This window comes from Lissotriton helveticus, chromosome 8, assembly GCF_964261635.1.
Source record: "Lissotriton helveticus chromosome 8, aLisHel1.1, whole genome shotgun sequence".
In the NCBI taxonomy this organism is placed as follows: domain Eukaryota; kingdom Metazoa; phylum Chordata; class Amphibia; order Caudata; family Salamandridae; genus Lissotriton; species Lissotriton helveticus.
Genome location: NC_136069.1, coordinates 1206551318 through 1206570107, shown reverse-complemented (window position 1 = coordinate 1206570107; position 18790 = coordinate 1206551318). Strand labels below are relative to the sequence as shown.

Here is an 18790-nt window from a genome sequence, read left to right as displayed (position 1 = left end):
AGAAATTAACGTTCAAAAAAAGATATATATCTGTAACAGCGGACCGGGCAGCGCTCCGGTTCGCGGACCTTTCGCGCGACGGAGCTTTGTGAAGCGAAGCTGATTGGTTCTCCGGCGTCTGTAAACATTCCAAACAGTCCGTAGCGGCCGCCATCTTGTCTCTCGGTAGGATCGAGAGACAAGAGGAGGCCAAAGCGAAGGGGCAAATGACCATAAGGGGGCATAGTAGATCCTCGCTGACCCCCTAGGTTTGATGTGGAGGTTTTAAAAGGGCCCCGCGGGGCAAAAAAAAAAATAATAATAATAATCGAACGGCTGAATGGATTTGCACGAAACTTGGTAAAATATTAGGGACTGGTAGCCCGATGTGCCTTTGCTAGGTCTCAATATATGTGCTCCAGTGGATTTTGAGAAATTAACGTTCAAAAAAAGATATATATCTGTAACAGCGCTCCGCTTCGCGTAACGGAGGTTTGCGAAGCTGATTGGTCATTCTGTCACTGGGCTATAGTTGGGCTACATCTGGCTGATATTTGGGCTACATTTGTTTTTTTTGTCTCTGGCGGCCATCTTTGGGCTACATTGGGCTACATTGGGCTTCATTGGGCTTCATTGGGCTACATTGGGCTACATTTGGGCTCCAACATATATATAGGCCAATGTAGCCCAATATATATTTTTCAAAGTTAATTTTCGTAAAAACCACTGGAGCATATATCTTGAGACTTAGCAAAGGCACATCGGGCTACCAGTCCCTACAATTTTGCCAAGTTTCGTGGAAATCCATTCAGCCGTTCGAGCTAAAAGTGAGTCCAACCGCCCTATGGAAATGAAGGAAATGAATGGGTAATTTGTAATTAGCAAATAGCTCATCGCAAAGTAGGAATGGTAAAGAATCGCTATTTATTCCTTAAAGTTCGCTATTTAGGAAATGCAAAAAAGTTTGATGATACATATGGCGGTTCATCTCTAACAAGATAAGAAGCATAGGGATAGATTTATGATGACTGGCGCATCACCAGGGATGTGTTAGTCATTCTGTGCCGCTGTTCCGTCACCTATGGTGTGCTGCATTTACAATGCGGCGCATCATGGGGCAAAAACAGCACAGATGCGTGATGTATCTGTGCCGTAAAGGTGGCACATTGCTGGAGTTGTATCGCAAGTGTGATGAAGCTCCAGCAAGGGTCGGGGGTGCCCCTGTCGCAGGGTTTCTGTTCTCACACAGAACTGTGGACAGAGGATTGGAACCTCGGCGAATTAGGGTGCCCCAAAACTCACCTTAGTAATCAAAACCCCTTAGCAAGCTAGGTACAGTGTCACATTGGATATAACAAACTCTCAATGTTTAGACAATCCAGAATATGAACTTATAGTACCTCAGGATACGTGGAACTCATGAACAGTCGGTCGTTATATATTTCTTAGAAACCAGAACATGGAGTTAAGAAGAACACATGTGTATTTGAAATGTTTATTTACTAATGCCGTCTTCTCAGGCGTAGTATCTTAGATAATACAAGTACACATATTATCAGTAGCAAAATTACCAGCATAGTTACTAGTACATAAAAAGCGAATGGTGACAGTATGTTAACATGCTGTAAATGAATAAGAGTTAGCAACACTTATAAGCAGCCACGGGCCGTGGAGGGAGTTACGGTGGGGCAGGGAGGCGGGGAGGGGGAGGGGCAGGGTGGAGAGGGCTCCACCCTGCCCCTCCCCCTCCCCGCCTCCCTGCCCCACCGTAACTCCCTCCACGGCCCGCGGCTGCTTATATCTCACCCTCCCTAATACACATATTATATTATTTGCTAAGAAGGTCTGTTTGTGTTGGTTTAGGGCGTGCCCATACTTTAGTGTCTTAGATTTGAAGGAATCACATAAGCATACACCAGCTCTCTCTTCATGTGAACCGCATCAACTGTTGTGTATGTGTGTTCGGCAAAGCAATATAAAACCCGCCTCATGCCCAGAATTGGCAGAAGCTGCACTTATGTTATGAGTATGAAGTCGTGGAGATCAGACCTCATAACAATTCTGTATCGTGTTGTTCTTGAAACTTCAGCACTCGCTGTACAGATATAGTTTAACAAGCAAAGCAGATAGTAGAGCAATAACATATTATTCTCATGTAAACCACGATGAACTACTAGGTTGAAAGCTAAAGCAACAACTAAGTGTCGTGTGCAGAAGTTGCAAAAAAGGAAAAATGGCGTTTAAACCGGTAATGAGCCCATGCTAACTTAACACGGTGTAAAGATATCCAGGACCTAGATGACACCTCCCCATGATCCGGAAACGAACTGAATAAGATAATAGAAGTGCCATCTCATGAGAGCAGATTGCAACTTTATATGTGGACGGTCCGCAAGGTAAAACATTAAAAACTAGGAAAATTTAATGCTAAAGAAAAATAAAACAGCCAAGTACTTTATCGAGTCTTAAGCCAATAGGCAAGCTAAATAATAAAAACTTGACAAATAAGTCAATGAATTGTCAATGAAATGCTAGTACTCAGCATATCAAACATGAAAAAGGTCTATGACATAACTGTGTATGCAAAATAAGCTGTAACAGCCTCCAATAGGAAGTCACCGTCTTCATCCGAAAAGAGTTCAGCCATCCAATTTAAAAGCGGAAAAGAACATACGTGCTCTCCGAGCACCGGATCCTCTATCACCATCAGAGGACAGCTCGGTGGGTTTTCAAGAAAGCTCTGTTCCAAGAAAGACTGTGTTGCCGCCAGTAAATTCCAGGGACCAATTAGTCCATGCATCAATGCCACAGCCATAATCCTTTCGCCAGGACAAACCAACTCGTGAGTAATGATAGGAGTCATCAGCTGATTAAAGTCGACGTCAGGAGAAACCGGTCCGCAGAGACACAAATCAATGGCCCAATCGAAATCACAGGTCAGGCAGTGAAATACAGGCTGGACACAGGTGAAGTAGGAGAATCGAAAAGATAATCCATATGCCGTGCTTAAAATCGCCAACGGCATTGTGCCATAATATTCTAGCATGCGATTGCGGAACAGTGTCAGCAGCTGCAGGGCGGGAGCTTGCACAGGAGGGACATCCATATTTAAAAATGTAAAAAAGCACAAGAGCGTCCACTGGTAATGCAAGTAAAAATGGGAATCCACGAAGCAGAGTGGAAAAAATAGAATGAAAGAAAGCAGGGATGACTCCAAAGATTTTCTCAAATGAAGTCACGAGACCACTGGTAACAACTTTAAAAAAGTGCGCCAGGGCCTTTGTGGAGGACGCGTTAAAGATAGTCCGAACCATGTCGCTGAAATGCAAAGGCGAATCAGTATTTAAAAGGGTCTGCACCTCTGTACGGGTGTTCGCTATGTGAAGCACGAAAGTTTCACGGTCCGAACTCAAGGCCACCTCTCTCTGAGACAAAAGAGCTCTTATTCTTGCCATGCCGTTGAAATCTGCTCCCAAGGTTGGTATTTGTGGCCAGATTGAAAACTCCCTATGTTCATGTGTGGGAGGAAATAGAACATTTCTGCAGCAAATAACCCATTCACTTACTGTTACGATAAAAGGAATACTTTTAATTAACCCAGAACAATCTTCATTATTGAGCATCAAATAACTACCATTTTCCAACAACTTGAACGTGGGGATGATAGCAGGAACTGGCGTGCCTTGCAACACGCAAGCCATATTTGGTCGGTGTTTGTTGCATGAACCGTGTAACTGTATGTGCCTACACATTAGTGAATGATCTGGCGTCTCAGTGCATTCCTCTCCATTCAGATAAACTTCTTGATCATCTTTGAAACATCTGTATGTGTATGGAAGCGACCAGACCTCATGAAGAAAAGCACTACCTAAAGGTTCATAACGACCTATTGGTATATATTTCATACAATTTGAAAACTTATATAAAGCAAAAGGCAACGTTATTAAACTGTGGATAAGGCACCTTGCCAAAAAACCCGCAATCCTCTACTGATGATGTCACTGAGCATGTCATGAATGATGTAATATGTGACATCATCAGCAGTGGATTACGGGTAATAGTATCTCTAGTTTACTCCCCTATAGCTGTCTTTCTTTTAACATAAGTGTCTGTTTCCTTCCCTTATACTTACTGTTCTTTTAAAAAAAAAAAAATTTTGGTTCACTTCCGGTTCGCGTACCGGCGAGCGAACTGGGAAGCGAACTACGAGAAATAGAGGTTGGCACAGTTCCAAATATTGTACCAATTTTTTAATAACGGGGAGGTAGTTCTGAAAAGAACTTTTTTTTTTATTGTTTTTGTTGTTTTATATATATTTTTTTTTTTTTCTGAACATTTTTTTACTTTTTTTGAATTTTTCTGAACAGTTTTATATTTTTTTGGGTTTTTCTTGCAGGGGGCAATGAAAACGATTCATTGTAAAGGGCTCAACAGGAGCAACAAAACAAAAAAAAAGTATTTATTATTTGGGGCGTTTCGTACAAACTTGCATATGATAGTCAATAGCTCTGTTGATCAGAGTGATGCTTCTTTCTCCGTAGCAAATGAATCCACTGCAATGTACGCAGACGTGTTTTACTTCATGAAATCTCATTTGAATATTTGGCACCATCTCCCTGCCCTCTGGTCCCGTTACTTCCGGTACAACAGATCTTCTGGCCATAATAGGGAGATTATCTAGGTCGTTACGAAACTGTGCAGCACTGTAGTTGTTAGGATGCCACCTAGTCATATGGCGATGCATTGTGTAGTTTCCGAAACTGTATTTTTTGTCGGTCCCTCTGGACAGTCTATCTTGACATATAAGGCAAGTTACGTATCTTGCATTTACTTTTTTCTGACCTTTGGGAATTTTAAAAAATTGCCAAATGAAGTTTTCTTTCCGGTGAGACGTCCGGGGCTCCTCAGGCAAAAAGTGCCTCTCTTCGTGCTCGTCGTCCTGTTCCTCTTCTTCCTCTTCTTGTTGAATTATAACTTGAGCAGGTGGTCCACTCTTCCTTGGATGTGGTGGAGGTGGTGGGGAAGCACCAGCTGAAGCTACTAAAGAAGCCATTGCTCACTGCTAACAAAGGGTCTTTCTCTCACAATGATGAAAGTCAGAGTGAGGAAAGAAGGAGGGATTTTCATCATTTGGGAAAAACAATAGTTCTCAACCAATGAAAAGTGTTCATTTTAGATTATATGACCTAGTCTTACATCATTAGGAAACCAAAAGTGAAATGAACCAATGAAAAGTGTTATTACCAAGTCACATGACCTGCTGTGTTTACGTTAAGCGCTTTGCAGGGCCTCCCGGTTTGCTTCCAGAAACCTGTGCTTTGCGACTCGGTAAGCGTACCAGTTCGCTAACGTAGCACGTCATATGACGTATCACGCGACAACGCGAAACGTCATGCGGACGGGAGGCGTCACGATGTTGTTTTCTAACGCGGCAGTTGCGGTAAAGAAACGTTTACCGGCTCGTGGTCTATTTCGCGGCATCAAGGTCAGCTAACGGGAAGCTTCCCGATTCGCGAAGCGGGAACGAAGAAAAAAATAAACATATAAAATATATTTTTGGATTTAAAGAAGAATACATTTTACAGCTACAGATATTAGCTGTTAAAAAACCAATGAAATTCACTGAAAAAACCATAGGTTATAGACCATATATAGTTAGGAATTAGCATTTACAAAACCTTGAAAATTCACTGAAAAAACCATAGGTTATAGACCATATATAGTTAGGAATTAGCATTTAGAAAACCTTATTTTACTCACACAAAACCATTGAAATTCCATATATAGTTAGTTGCACTAACTATATATCGCGCACCCGCAATCCACTGCTGATGATGTCACATATTACATCATTCATGACATGGTCAGTGACATCACTGATGACATCACTGATGACATCTCAAATGACATCACTGATGACATCACTGATGACATCACTGATGACATCTCAAATGACATCACTGATGACATCATGACACACCAATACCAGTTACTACATACGCACTCACTGATTCCTACGTCTACACACACATTCACTCATTCACCCATACAATCACTCATACATACAGTCACTCATTATTACAACACTATCATATGCACTCATACACCTATGCAGACAGTCACACACTGCCACTCATCCATGGAGTTACTCACACACCAAGTCAGTCCTGTAAAGAATCAATCACACTTCCATTTCTTCATCTATACAGTTAAACACAGAACACCATACTTCAGTGACATCACTGATGACATCACTAATGACATCTGAAATGACATCACTGATGACATCTCAAATGACATCACTGATGACATCATGACACACCAATACCAGTTACTACATACGCACTCACTGATTCGTACGTCTACACACACATTCACTCATTCACCCATACAATTACTCATACATACAGTCAGTTATTATTAGAACACTATCATATGCACTCATACACCTAGTCAGTCCTGTGAAGAATCAATCACACTTCGATTTCCTCATCTATAGTTAAACACAGAACACCATACTTTTCACACATATACTAACATATACTTACTCTCTTATACAATCACTGATACAAGTACACATTGATATGCACAGCGTCACACACCTCCCAGCCAGCCACACACACACTCAGTCTTCCATCCATCCAGTCATTCTTCAATATGTAAAACGTATTTAAACTTTACAAAAACACACAGACACTAGATGATGTCATCAGTGATGTCATCAGTGATGTCACTGACCATGTCATGAATGATGTAATATGTGACATCATCAGCAGTGGATTGCGGGTGCGCGATATATAGTTAGTGCAACTAACTATATATGGAATTTCAATGGTTTGATGTGAGTAAAATAAGGTTTTCTAAATGCTAATTCCTAACTATATATGGTCTATAACCTATGGTTTTTTCAGTGAATATATATATATATATATATATATTCACTGAAAAAACCATAGGTTATAGACCATATATAGTTAGGAATTAGCATTTAGAAAACCTTATTTTACTCACACAAAACCATTGAAATTCCATATATAGTTAGTTGCACTAACTATATATCGCGCACCCGCAATCCACTGCTGATGATGTCACATATTACATCATTCATGACATGGTCAGTGACATCACTGATGACATCACTGATGACATCTCAAATGACATCACTGATGACATCACTGATGACATCTCATTTGACATCATTCTTGTGCTAATACGATAAACCTCTTCAGACTCTAATATAACCTTAGATACACTCAGTGTATACAGACACTCACACACTGTCACTCATCCATGGAGTTACTCACACACCTAGTCAGTCATGCAAAGAAACAATCTCACCTCCATTTCCTCAACTATACAGTTATACACACCTTACTTATTCAAACATATACTAACACATATTTACTCTCTTATACAATCCCTGATACAAGTTCACAATGATCCATACAGCCACTCACACATTCAGTGGCTCTCATGCACAGTTATTTATATATGCCAACTCTCACATGTACTGTGTTTTACATATGTACTTACTATGACATGTAGCATTGAGATATCCATTCACTCATCAATACACTCATGCACACAGTCAACCGCCCATGTAGCTTTTTCCACATGCACTCTTGAACTCATACACCTAGTGAATCAACTGCTCACACATCTATGCACAGAGTCACACACCTCCCAGCCACCCCCACACAAACTCAATCTCCCATAGAAATACTTGGGCAACCAATTAATAACACATATAGCCTCTCGTATAGCTAATGATCAACACATGCAGCAGTTTACATCACAACAGACATAATGATGCACAAATTAAGACAGTTTAGTCACTAACCCATGCATTCAGTGAGACACATTTAATCACTCACTCATACAGTCAGTCACGCACCTACTAAATCCTTCATCCAGACACTTATACATCCACTCATTCTTCAATATCTAAGACATATTTTAACTTTACAGAAACATACAGTCACTGGATGTTGTCATCAGTGATGTCATTTGAGATGTCATCAGTGATGTCATCAGTGATGTCACTGACCATGTCATGAATGATGTAATATGTGACATCATCAGCAGTGGATTGCGGGTGCGCGATATATAGTTAGTGCAACTAACTATATATGGAATTTCAATGGTTTTGTGTGAGTAAAATAAGGTTTTCTAAATGCTAATTCCTAACTATATATGGTCTATAACCTATGGTTTTTTCAGTGAATTTTCAAGGTTTTGTAAATGCTAATTCCTAACTATATATGGTCTATAACCTATGGTTTTTTCTGTGAATTTCATTGGTTTTTTAACAGCTAATATCTGTAGCTGTAAAATGTATTCTTCTTTAAATCCAAAAATATATTTTATATGTTTATGAATAATTTTTTTTTTTAATATTTTTTTTTCTTCGTTCCCGCTTCGCGAATCGGGAAGCTTCCCGTTAGCTGACCTTGATGCCGCGAAATAGACCGCGAGCCGGTAAACGTTTCTTTACCGCAAGTGCCGCGTTAGAAAACAACATCGTGACGCCTCCCGTCTGCATGACGTTTCACGTTGTCGCGTGATACGTCATATGACGTGCTACGTTAGCGAACTGGTACGCGAAGCGAGTCGCAAAGCGCAGGTTTCTGGAAGCAAACCGGGAGGCCCTGCAAAGCGCTTAACGTAAACACAGCAAGTCATGTGACTTGGTAATAACACTTTTCATTGGTTCATTTCACTTTTGGTTTCCTAATGATGTAAGACTAGGTCATATAATCTAAAATGAACACTTTTGATTGGTTGAGAACTCTTGTTTTTCCCAAATGATGAAAATCCCTCCTTCTTTCCTCACTCTGACTTTCATCATTGTGAGAGAAAGACCCTGTGTGATCACTGAGCAATGGCTTCTTTAGTAGCTTCAGCTGGTGCTTCCCCACCACCTCCACCACATCCAAGGAAGAGTGGACCACCTGCTCAAGTTGTAATTCAACAAGAAGAAGAAGAAGAGGAACAGGAGGACGAGCACGAAGAGAGGCAGTTTTTGCCTGAGCAGCCCAAGACGTCTCACCGGAAAGAAAACTTCATTTGGCAATTTTTTAAAATTCCCAAAGGTCAGAAAAAAGTAAATGCAAGATACGTAACTTGCCTTATATGTCAAGATAGACTGTCCAGAGGGACCGACAAAAAATACAGTTTCGGAAACTACACAATGCATCGCCATATGACTAGGTGGCATCCTAACAACTACAGTGCTGCACAGTTTCGGAACGACCTAGATAATCTCCCTATTATGGCCAGAAGATCTGTTGTACCGGAAGTAACGGGACCAGAGGGCAGGGAGATGGTGCCAAATATACAAATGAGATTTGGTGATGTAAAACACACCTGCGCATTTTGCGATGGATTCATTTCCTACGGAGAAAAAAGCATCACTCTGATCAACAGAGCTATTGACTATCATATGCAAGTTTGTCCGAAACGCCCAAAATAATAAATACTTCTTTTTTTTGTTTTGTTGCTCCTGTTGAGCCCTTTACAATGAATCGTTTTCATTGCCCCCTCCAAGAAAAACCCAAAAAAATATAAAACTGTTCCGAAAAATTCAAAAACAGTAAAAAAATGTTCAGAAAAATAAAAAAAAAAGTTATTTTCAGAACTACCTCCCCGTTATTAAAAAATTGGTACAATATTTGGAACTGTGCCAACCTCTATTTCTCTTAGTTCGCTTCCTAGTTCGCTCGCTGGTACGCGAACTGGAAGCGAACCAAAAACAGTAAGTATAAGGGAAGGAAACACACACTTATGTTAAAAGAAAGACAGCTATAGGGGAGTAAACTAGAGATACCATTACCCATAATCCACTGCTGATGATGTCACATATTACATCATTCATGACATGCTCAGTGACATCATCAGCAGAGGATTGCGGGTTTTTTGGCAACATGCCTTATCCACGGTTTAATAACGCTGCCTTTTGCTTTATATAAGTTTTCAAATTGTATGAAATATATACCAATAGGTCGTTATGAACCTTTAGGTAGTGCTTTTGTTCATGAGGTCTGGTCGCTTCCATACACATACAGATGTTTCAAAGATGATCAAGAAGTTTATCTGAATGGAGAGGAATGCACTGAGACGCCAGATCATTCACTAATGTGTAGGCACATACAGTTACACGATTCATGCAACAAACACCGACCAAATATGGCTTGCGTGTTGCAAGGCACGCAAGTTCCTGCTATCATCCCCACGTTCAAGTTGTTGGAAAATGGTAGTTATTTGATGCTCAATAATGAAGATTGTTCTGAGTTAATTAAAAGTATTCCTTTTATCGTAACAGTAAGTGAACGGGTTATTTGCTGCAGAAATGTTCTATTTCCTCCCACACATGAACATAGGGAGTTTTCAATCTGGCCACAAATACCAACCTTGGGACACGTTTCAACGGCATGGCAAGAATAAGAGCTCTTTTGTCTCAGAGAGAGGTGGCCTTGAGTTCGGCCCGTGAAACTTTCGTACTTCACATAGCGAACACCCGTACACAGGTTTGCCTTTCAATTTCAGCAACATGTTTCCGACTATCTTTAACGCATCCTCCACAAAATCCCTGGCACACTTTTTTAAAGTTGTTACCAGTGGTCTCGTGACTTCATTTGAGAAAATCTTTGGAGTCATCCCTGCTCCCTTTCATTGTATTTTCTGCACTCTGGTTCGTGGATTGGCATTTTTACTTGCATTACCAGCGGACGCTCTTGTGCTTTTTTACATTTTTAAATATGGATGTCCCTCCTATGCAACCTCCGACCCTGCAGCTGCTGACACTGTTCCGCAATCGCATGCTAGAATATTATGGCACAATGCCGTTGGCGATATTAAGCACGGCATATGGATTATCTTTTCGGTTCTCCTACTTCACCTGTGTCCAGCCTGTATTTCACTGCCTGACCTGTGATTTCGATTGGGCCATTGATTTGTGTCTCTGCGGACCGGTTTCTCCTGACGTCGACTTTAATCAGCTGATGACTCCTATCATTACTCACGAGTTGGTTTGTCCTGGCGAAAGGATTATGGCTGTGGCATTGATGCATGGACTACTTGGTCCCTGGAATTTACTGGCGGCAGCACAGTCTTTCTTGGAACAGAGCTTTCTTGAAAACCCACCGAGCTGTCCTCTGATGGTGATAGAGGATCCGGTGCTGGGAGAGCACGTATGTTCTTTTCCGCTTTTAAATTGGATGGCTGAACTGTTTTCGGATGAAGACGGTGACTTCCTATTGGAGGCTGTTGCAGCTTATTTTGCATACACAGTTATGTCATAGACCTTTTTCATGTTTGATATGCTGAGTACTAGCATTTCATTGACAATTCATTGACTTATTTGTCAAGTTTTTATTATTTACCTTGCCTATTGGCTTAAGACTCGATAAAGTACTTGGCTGTTTTATTTTTCTTTAGCATTGAATTTTCCTAGTTTTTAATGCTTTACCTTGCGGACCGTCCACATATAAACTTGCAATCTGCTCTCATGAGATGGCACTTCTATTATCTTATTCAGTTCGTTTCCGGATCATGAGGAGGTGTCATCTAGGTCCTGGATATCTTTACACCGTGTTAAGTTAGCATGGGCTCATTACCGGTTTAAACGCCATTTTTCCTTTTTTGCAACTTCTGCACACGACACTTAGTTGTTGCTTTAGCTTTCCACCTAGTAGTTCATCGTGGTTTACATGAGAATAATATGTTATTGGTCTACTATCTGCTTTACTTGTTAAACTATATCTGTACAGCGAGTGCTAAAGTTTCAAGAACAACACGATACAGAATTGTTATGAGGTCTGATCTCCACGACTTCATACTCATAACATAAGTGCAACTTCTGCCAATTCTGGGCATGAGGCGGGTTTTATATTGCTTTGCCGAACACACATACACAACAGTTGATGCGGTTCACATGAAGAGAGAGCTGGTGTATGCTGATGTGATTCCTTCAAATCTAAGACACTAAAGTATGGGCACGCCCTAAACCAACACAAAGAGACCTTCTTAGCAAATAATATAATATGTGTATTAGGGAGGGTGAGATATAAGCAGCCGCGGGCCGTGGAGGGAGTTACGATGGGGCAGGGAGGCGGGGAGGGGGAGAAGCAGGGTGGAGCCCTCTCTACCTTGCCCCTCCCCCTCCCCGCCTCCCTGCCCCACCGTAACTCCCTCCACGGCCCGCGGCTGCTTATAAGTGTTGCTAACTCTTATTCATTTACAGCATGTTAACATACTGTCACCATTCGCTTTTTATGTACTAGTAACTATGCTGGTAATTTTGCTACTGATAATATGTGTACTTGTATTCTCCACCCTGCTTCTCCCCCTCCCCGCCTCCCTGCCTCACCGTAACTCCCTCCACGGCCCGCGGCTGCTTATAAGTGTTGCTAACTCTTATTCATTTACAGCATGTTAACATACTATCACCATTCACTTTTTATGTACTAGTAACTATGCTGGTAATTTTGCTACTGATAATATGTGTACTTTTATTATCTAAGGTACTACGCCTGAGAAGACGGCATTAGTAAATAAACATTTCAAATACACATCTGTTCTTCTTAACTCCATGTTCTGGTTTCTAAGAAATCTATAACGACCGACTGTTCATGAGTTCCACGTATCCTGAGGTACTATAAGTTCATATTCTGGATTGTCTAAACATTGAGAGTTTGTTATATCCAATGTGACACTGTACCTAGCTTGCTAAATAGTTTTTGATTACTAACGTGAGTTTTGGGACACCCTAATTCGCCGAGGTTCCAATCCTCTGTCCACAGTTCTGTGTGAGAACAGAAACCCTGCGACAGGGGCACCCCCGACCCTTGCTGGAGCTTCATCACACTTGCGATACAACTCCAGCAATGCATTCGCCGAGGTTCCAATCCTCTGTCCACAGTTCTGTGTGAGAACAGAAACCCTGCGACAGGGGCACCCCCGACCCTTGCTGGAGCTTCATCACACTTGCGATACAACTCCAGCAATGCGCCACCTTTACGGCACAGATACATCACGCATCTGTGCTGTTTTTGCCCCATGATGCGCCGCATTGTAAATGCAGCACACCATAGGTGACGGAACAGCGGCACAGAATGACTAACACATCCCTGGTGATGCGCCAGTCATCATAAATGTATCCCTATGCTTCTTATCTTGTTAGAGATGAACCGCCATATGTATCATCAAAGTTATTTGCATTTCCTAAATAGCAAACTTTAAGGAATAAATAGCGATTCTTTACCATTCCTAGTTTGCGATGAGCTATTTGCTAATTAGCCGAATGTAGCCCAATGAAGCCCAATGTAGCCCAATGTAGCCCAAAGATGGCCGCCAGACACACAAAAAAACAAATGTAGCCCAAATATCAGCCAGATGTAGCCCAACTATAGCCCAGTGACAGAATGACCAATCAGCTTCGCAAACCTCCGTTACGCGAAGCGGAGCGCTGTTACAGATATATATCTTTTTTTGAACGTTAATTTCTCAAAATCCACTGGAGCACATATATTGAGACCTAGCAAAGGCACATCGGGCTACCAGTCCCTAATATTTTGCCAAGTTTCGTGCAAATCCATTCAGCCGTTCAATTATTATTTTTATTATTTTTTTTTGCCCCGCGGGGCCCTTTTAAAACCTCCACATCAAACCTAGGGGGTCAGCGAGGATCTACTATGCCCCCTTATAGTTATTTCCCCCTTTGTTTTGACCTCCTCTTGTCTCTCGATCCTACCGAGAGACAAGATGGCGGCCGCTACGGACTGTTTGGAATGTTGACAGACGCCGGAGAACCAATCAGCTTCGCTTCACAAAGCTCCGTTGCGCGAAAAGTCCGCGAACCAGAGCGCTGCCTGGTCCGCGCTTACAGATATATATCTTTTTTTAAACGTTAATTTCTCAAAATCCACTGGAGCACATATATTGAGACCTACAAAAGGCACATCGGGCTACCAGTCCCTACAATTTTGCCAAGTTTCGTGCAAATCCATTCAGCCGTTCGGGCTAAAAGTGAGGCCAACCGCCCTATGGAAAACTCAATGTTAAAAACACGTTTTGGGACCCCCCTTTTTTCTCGGCCCCCCCTGGACGAACCCCCCCCAAATTTTCAAGGGCTGCCCAGAAACAAAATGTGCCATTTTCCTGAAAATTTCAGCCAATTCCGTCCACAAACGCCAAAGTTATTAGACATAGAATTTTCAAAAAACCCATAGAGAAAAAATCCTAACTATATATACCTACTGGCGACCGCCAGTAGGTAATATATATACATATACATATATATATAGGAAGGGCTATTTATTTTGCATGTATTCTGGCACCAAACCAGATTGACAAAGGCATCTTGAAAGCCGAAACGCGTCTTTCCTGACCTCTGGGATTGAGGGCGACCTGGCAGCATAAAATAATGCTGAATCCTAAAACACCTCGAGTCCGTGCCAATCTTCCATGGAGTTCCTGTGGGAGCTGGATTTTTTTGTTCATTTGATGCAGCGTGAGCTGTCGTCGCGCTTATCACGGAACACCAGTTGTTTGAGGCTCTCCCTTCAGGCCGGACAGTTTTGGAGGAGTACGGGAGTGCTATTGGGGGAGCCCCCAGTGGGATAGCCAGGAAGCGGAATGAGGATGACTGCAGTGGGAGACCGGGGTCTCATAGCGGGGCGGTTTTTGCAGCTGCCAGCATGGGATACATGTTCTTTACAGCAAGAAATGCCTTGCCCGGAAGACTGGTGTCTCCTGGTAACTGGGCACTGCAAAAGCTGATGCCGATGCGGTGAGGTTGTTTTGGCAGTATCACTTTGTAAATGGTTCAACCTCAACCCCGAGTTTGTGCCATATTTTTATTGGATTCAATTCATGCTGTCTGTCACCATCGGATACATTGACATTTGCCTCTGCCCCGGCTACACGCAAATCGGACATTGATTCTGAGGCTGTTAACATTCTCGCATAACCAGTGACACTGACCTAGCAGTACGATCATATGGTGATAATTGCCTGCTTCACTATTGACTATTTTGGGACATTATGGGTATGGTAGTCCCGAGGGGTTTCACAGCACACGCTTGTATTTTGACTTTCAGTTACAACATTACTCTCAGTCATGTACTTGGCCCCCAGGTGAAACTTCCAGTTTTCCGTTCCCGGTGCCTCAGGATGTTTGAAGATAATGACTGTGTTATCAGTAGCATGGAAGGAATATGATTTATTTTGCAAAAGGAAACACGTCTCTCCTGACCTCTGGGATTGAGGGCGACCTGGCATTATAATATAATGCTGAATCCTAAAACACCTCGAGTCCGTGCCATTCTTCCATGGAGTTCCTGTGGGAGCTGGATTTTTTCGTTCATATAGGGAACTCCGGTTAAGGATAGGGGAGCATAAGTCAGCGATCAAAAATAACAAAGAAAATGCACCATTGGTAACCCACTGGAAAGAACAGGGACATAGTATAAAAGACATCAAGTGGGTGATTCTGGAAAAAATTAAAGAACAAACGAGACTGGGAGATAGTACAAAAAGAAGGAAACAACAGGAGCAATGGTTTATGATTAAGTTCGATACCATTAAACGGGGCCTGAACTCAAGAGAAGAATGGGAATCCCTAATTTAGAATGCACCTGGAAATAAAACCATTGAGGGAAAATATAGATAAAATTATTCCCCATAGGACCCATCAGTAGGTTGTATCTATTCACCTGACCCAAAAATGTTACTTCCCTTCAATAATGATTAATATTGAGAGAGTATCAGGTAGTATAAACGAAGGAAATTTAAAATCATAGGACCCATCAGTAGGTTGTATCTATTCACCTGACCCAAACATGTTACTTCCCTTCAATAATGATTAATATGGAGAGAGTATCAGGTAGTATAAACGAAGGAAATTTAAAATCAAATTAATATGTCAAACTGGTTCAAAATAGAAATAAAATGGAACACCAAGGGAAAGTGCGTACTAAAGGACCACTTTATAAAATAATACGTGCTCTTTCCCTATTTATGGCATCAGATTACATTATAGATAAATGAAAACAACCAGGCACATACAGGTGATGACACAGATATATCTAAATAAGAGGGTTAACCCTTTTTACAACAGTAATCAGCTATTATACTAGAACTGTAAAGAAATAGGGTCGATAAAACTGCAATAGCCACTTATATATATATATATATTGCGCTAAAAATTATAGAAAGCGTAATTTAAACAATTTAAACGGACATATAAAATGTCTCGTTCACTTAACACGAAATACCCTGTTGGAGGTTAGTTGGACACATGGGAGAGCCTAAAGCACCATACATCATCCATCTAATTATTAAAACACACCATTCTAAGATGGTGCCGACACAAGAGCATCTAAGCAAATAGCAGGGAGCATGCGTGGCTCCCAGCTGTATGTAATTGAAACCTGGCTGCACGAGATAAAAGCAGCACGCCTTCCACGGTTCCTCACAGAAGGAGAAGAACGTGGCAGAGGCGATACGGAAATTCTGAGCAGGTAAGCAGTAGAGAGGGGTGGAGAAAGTTTATCACGATCAGAGCTACTTGACCTCGTTTTTGAAATGATTTAGATAAGGGAGACCAGGCGATCGACCCCCAAGCCCACCGTGTCACTGCGCTAAGAAAGTTGATAGGGAACAAACGTAATAAGAAGCACACTGCCATATGCGCGATGTCAGGGAAAACATAGGCGCATTTGCATAAGCATTCAACCCAGAGGTAGAAGTTAAGATTGTCCACAATAAATCACGGACACATGGCGGAACCCTCACATAAAAGAAGGACAGGAGGGAAAAGCACACGAGTGCTACTCCAGTAAGCAGGAGTGAAATTAAATAGAAAAAATACAATTATATCTGTAATACATGCACTAAGCGCAGAAAAACAGGGCGTGATAATTAGAGCCAGCAAGCAGGGGAAATAGAAATGATAATTAATGACCACATACGCTAAAGAAAGAGAGGGAGTGAACATAGTTTAAAGATGCACTAAATAAATAGAGGCTAATCTCCAGGTTTCATCCTTAAAGTTTTTATTAGATATAAAATTAGACCCCAAATTCTAGGAGTAGGATAGACTAGTACGACCATAATGAGAAAGACACACAAAAAAGGACTATGAGCAGGAGGAAAATGACAGAACCCTCTTTTATTTACAGAACATATCCAGTTCCCAAGCCAAGAGCTTCAGACATATGCCCGTTCATGAGAACATTTTAATCTCTATGAAGGTGAGTGGAGGAAGTTAAAAATGAATGAATATCAAATCCAAAGACTAGTGGAGTAAACTGCTAACTGTGATTCCCTTATCTATATAGATAGTTTTATAAACCAAAGAGAGAAGAGGATCCATGCCTACCAGACTATAAGACAAGGGAGAGACCTTGTATACTGCGAGGTAAAGAGATGAAACCATATAGGTCCCGAATAATCCAGATATAGTGTGTACTAAAAACCCATGAAATATAATTGTCACCCTATAGGTATATCAAAACACTAAACAGCAGTGATCGCCAGGAGGAGGTTTCCCCGACGGCAGCTCTCCCTGGGAGATTCCTATAACACCCACAGGGTAAGAGGGACTCTAAAACAGGAAGGATACTAGAAGAAAGAGGAATGAATGCCATTAGGAATGAATCATGAAATGTCCTTACTGTTTCCACACTAAAAAGAAAACGGAGGGTTAAGTTATTAACAGAAACAGTCAATTGTTCCTTGGAGGGGGAGGAGGCTAACGGGACAGTGAAAGATACATAGAATAATATTGTTTGAAAGAGGATGTCGATGCCTTCTATTCATGTATACATCCTGGGAGATATGTTCAAGCAAAGTTGCAAACATGATAGATATAATGGTGCAAAGAAAATATCTGAAATTATGGGGGTATGGAGAAGCTGGAATGTACAACTGGGGTGAAAGAGAGTATTTTGTACACTGAAGAATTGATAAAATATCCCCGTAAAAGTGATATTGTTTCTCTCCCTATATATCCAATACAGAGATTTTTAACAATAAGTCTAGAAGCCGGTGACCCCAAAGAGACGGCATGTTCTGATGAAGGTGTTCCAACATCAAGGGATATAACACCGAAACGCGTCAACGCATTTTTTTAAAAGTGTTAGAATCCAAATAAGGTCAAGGAAGCAACAGATATCCGTATATTACTGTTACTGTTCTCTGCAGCACCTATATAAAAGAAAGACCATTGGATCTAGATAAACAGTGGCGGGAGAATCTTAAGGCCACAGTGGTAGGGGGTTTTGTGAAAAGGATTTAATAGTATTTTGTTTTGTACTTGTATTGATTATTTGCTCTTTTTATTCTTCAATTTTTGCCATATAAATTCAATGAATGTGATATGGTGATGTTTTTAAAGTATGTGATGATTTGTGATTAACTGTCGATGTAACCTTATGGTATTTGACTTATAAAGTGCTGTTTTAAGTATTTCTTCAAAAACTTTTCTTTGACATTTTAACATATGTTTGTATGAAGAGGAATCTTCACGTTTTAGAACAAAAATAAAAGATTGTGAACGTTCACTTTTAGTGTGGAAATCTAATTCTACTTATATGGTTTACTTACCTTGTTCTTGAGTGGTGTAGATGAATAATGTGCATGATTGAATAGAATCTAATTGAATAACGCAATTCGCATTTGTCATAATATACACCCAGGGATTTCCCTTTGACTATGTTTGAAGATAATGACTGTGTTATCAGTAGCATGGAAGGAATATGATTTATTTTGCAAAAGGTCACACTGTGGCGGATGTGTCATCAGCTCGGGT

General features: G+C 41.1%; 1 long non-coding RNA gene across 1 annotated transcript; it reads left to right on the top strand.

Moving 5' to 3' along the window:
- The first annotated feature begins 17316 nt into the window (after positions 1-17316).
- Positions 17317-18526, top strand: LOC144771928 (uncharacterized). The gene is made up of 3 exons (XR_013599549.1): positions 17317-17398; positions 17484-17572; positions 18000-18526. It is a non-coding gene; the product is annotated as an uncharacterized LOC144771928 (long non-coding RNA).
- Positions 18527-18790: the final 264 nt, after the last annotated feature.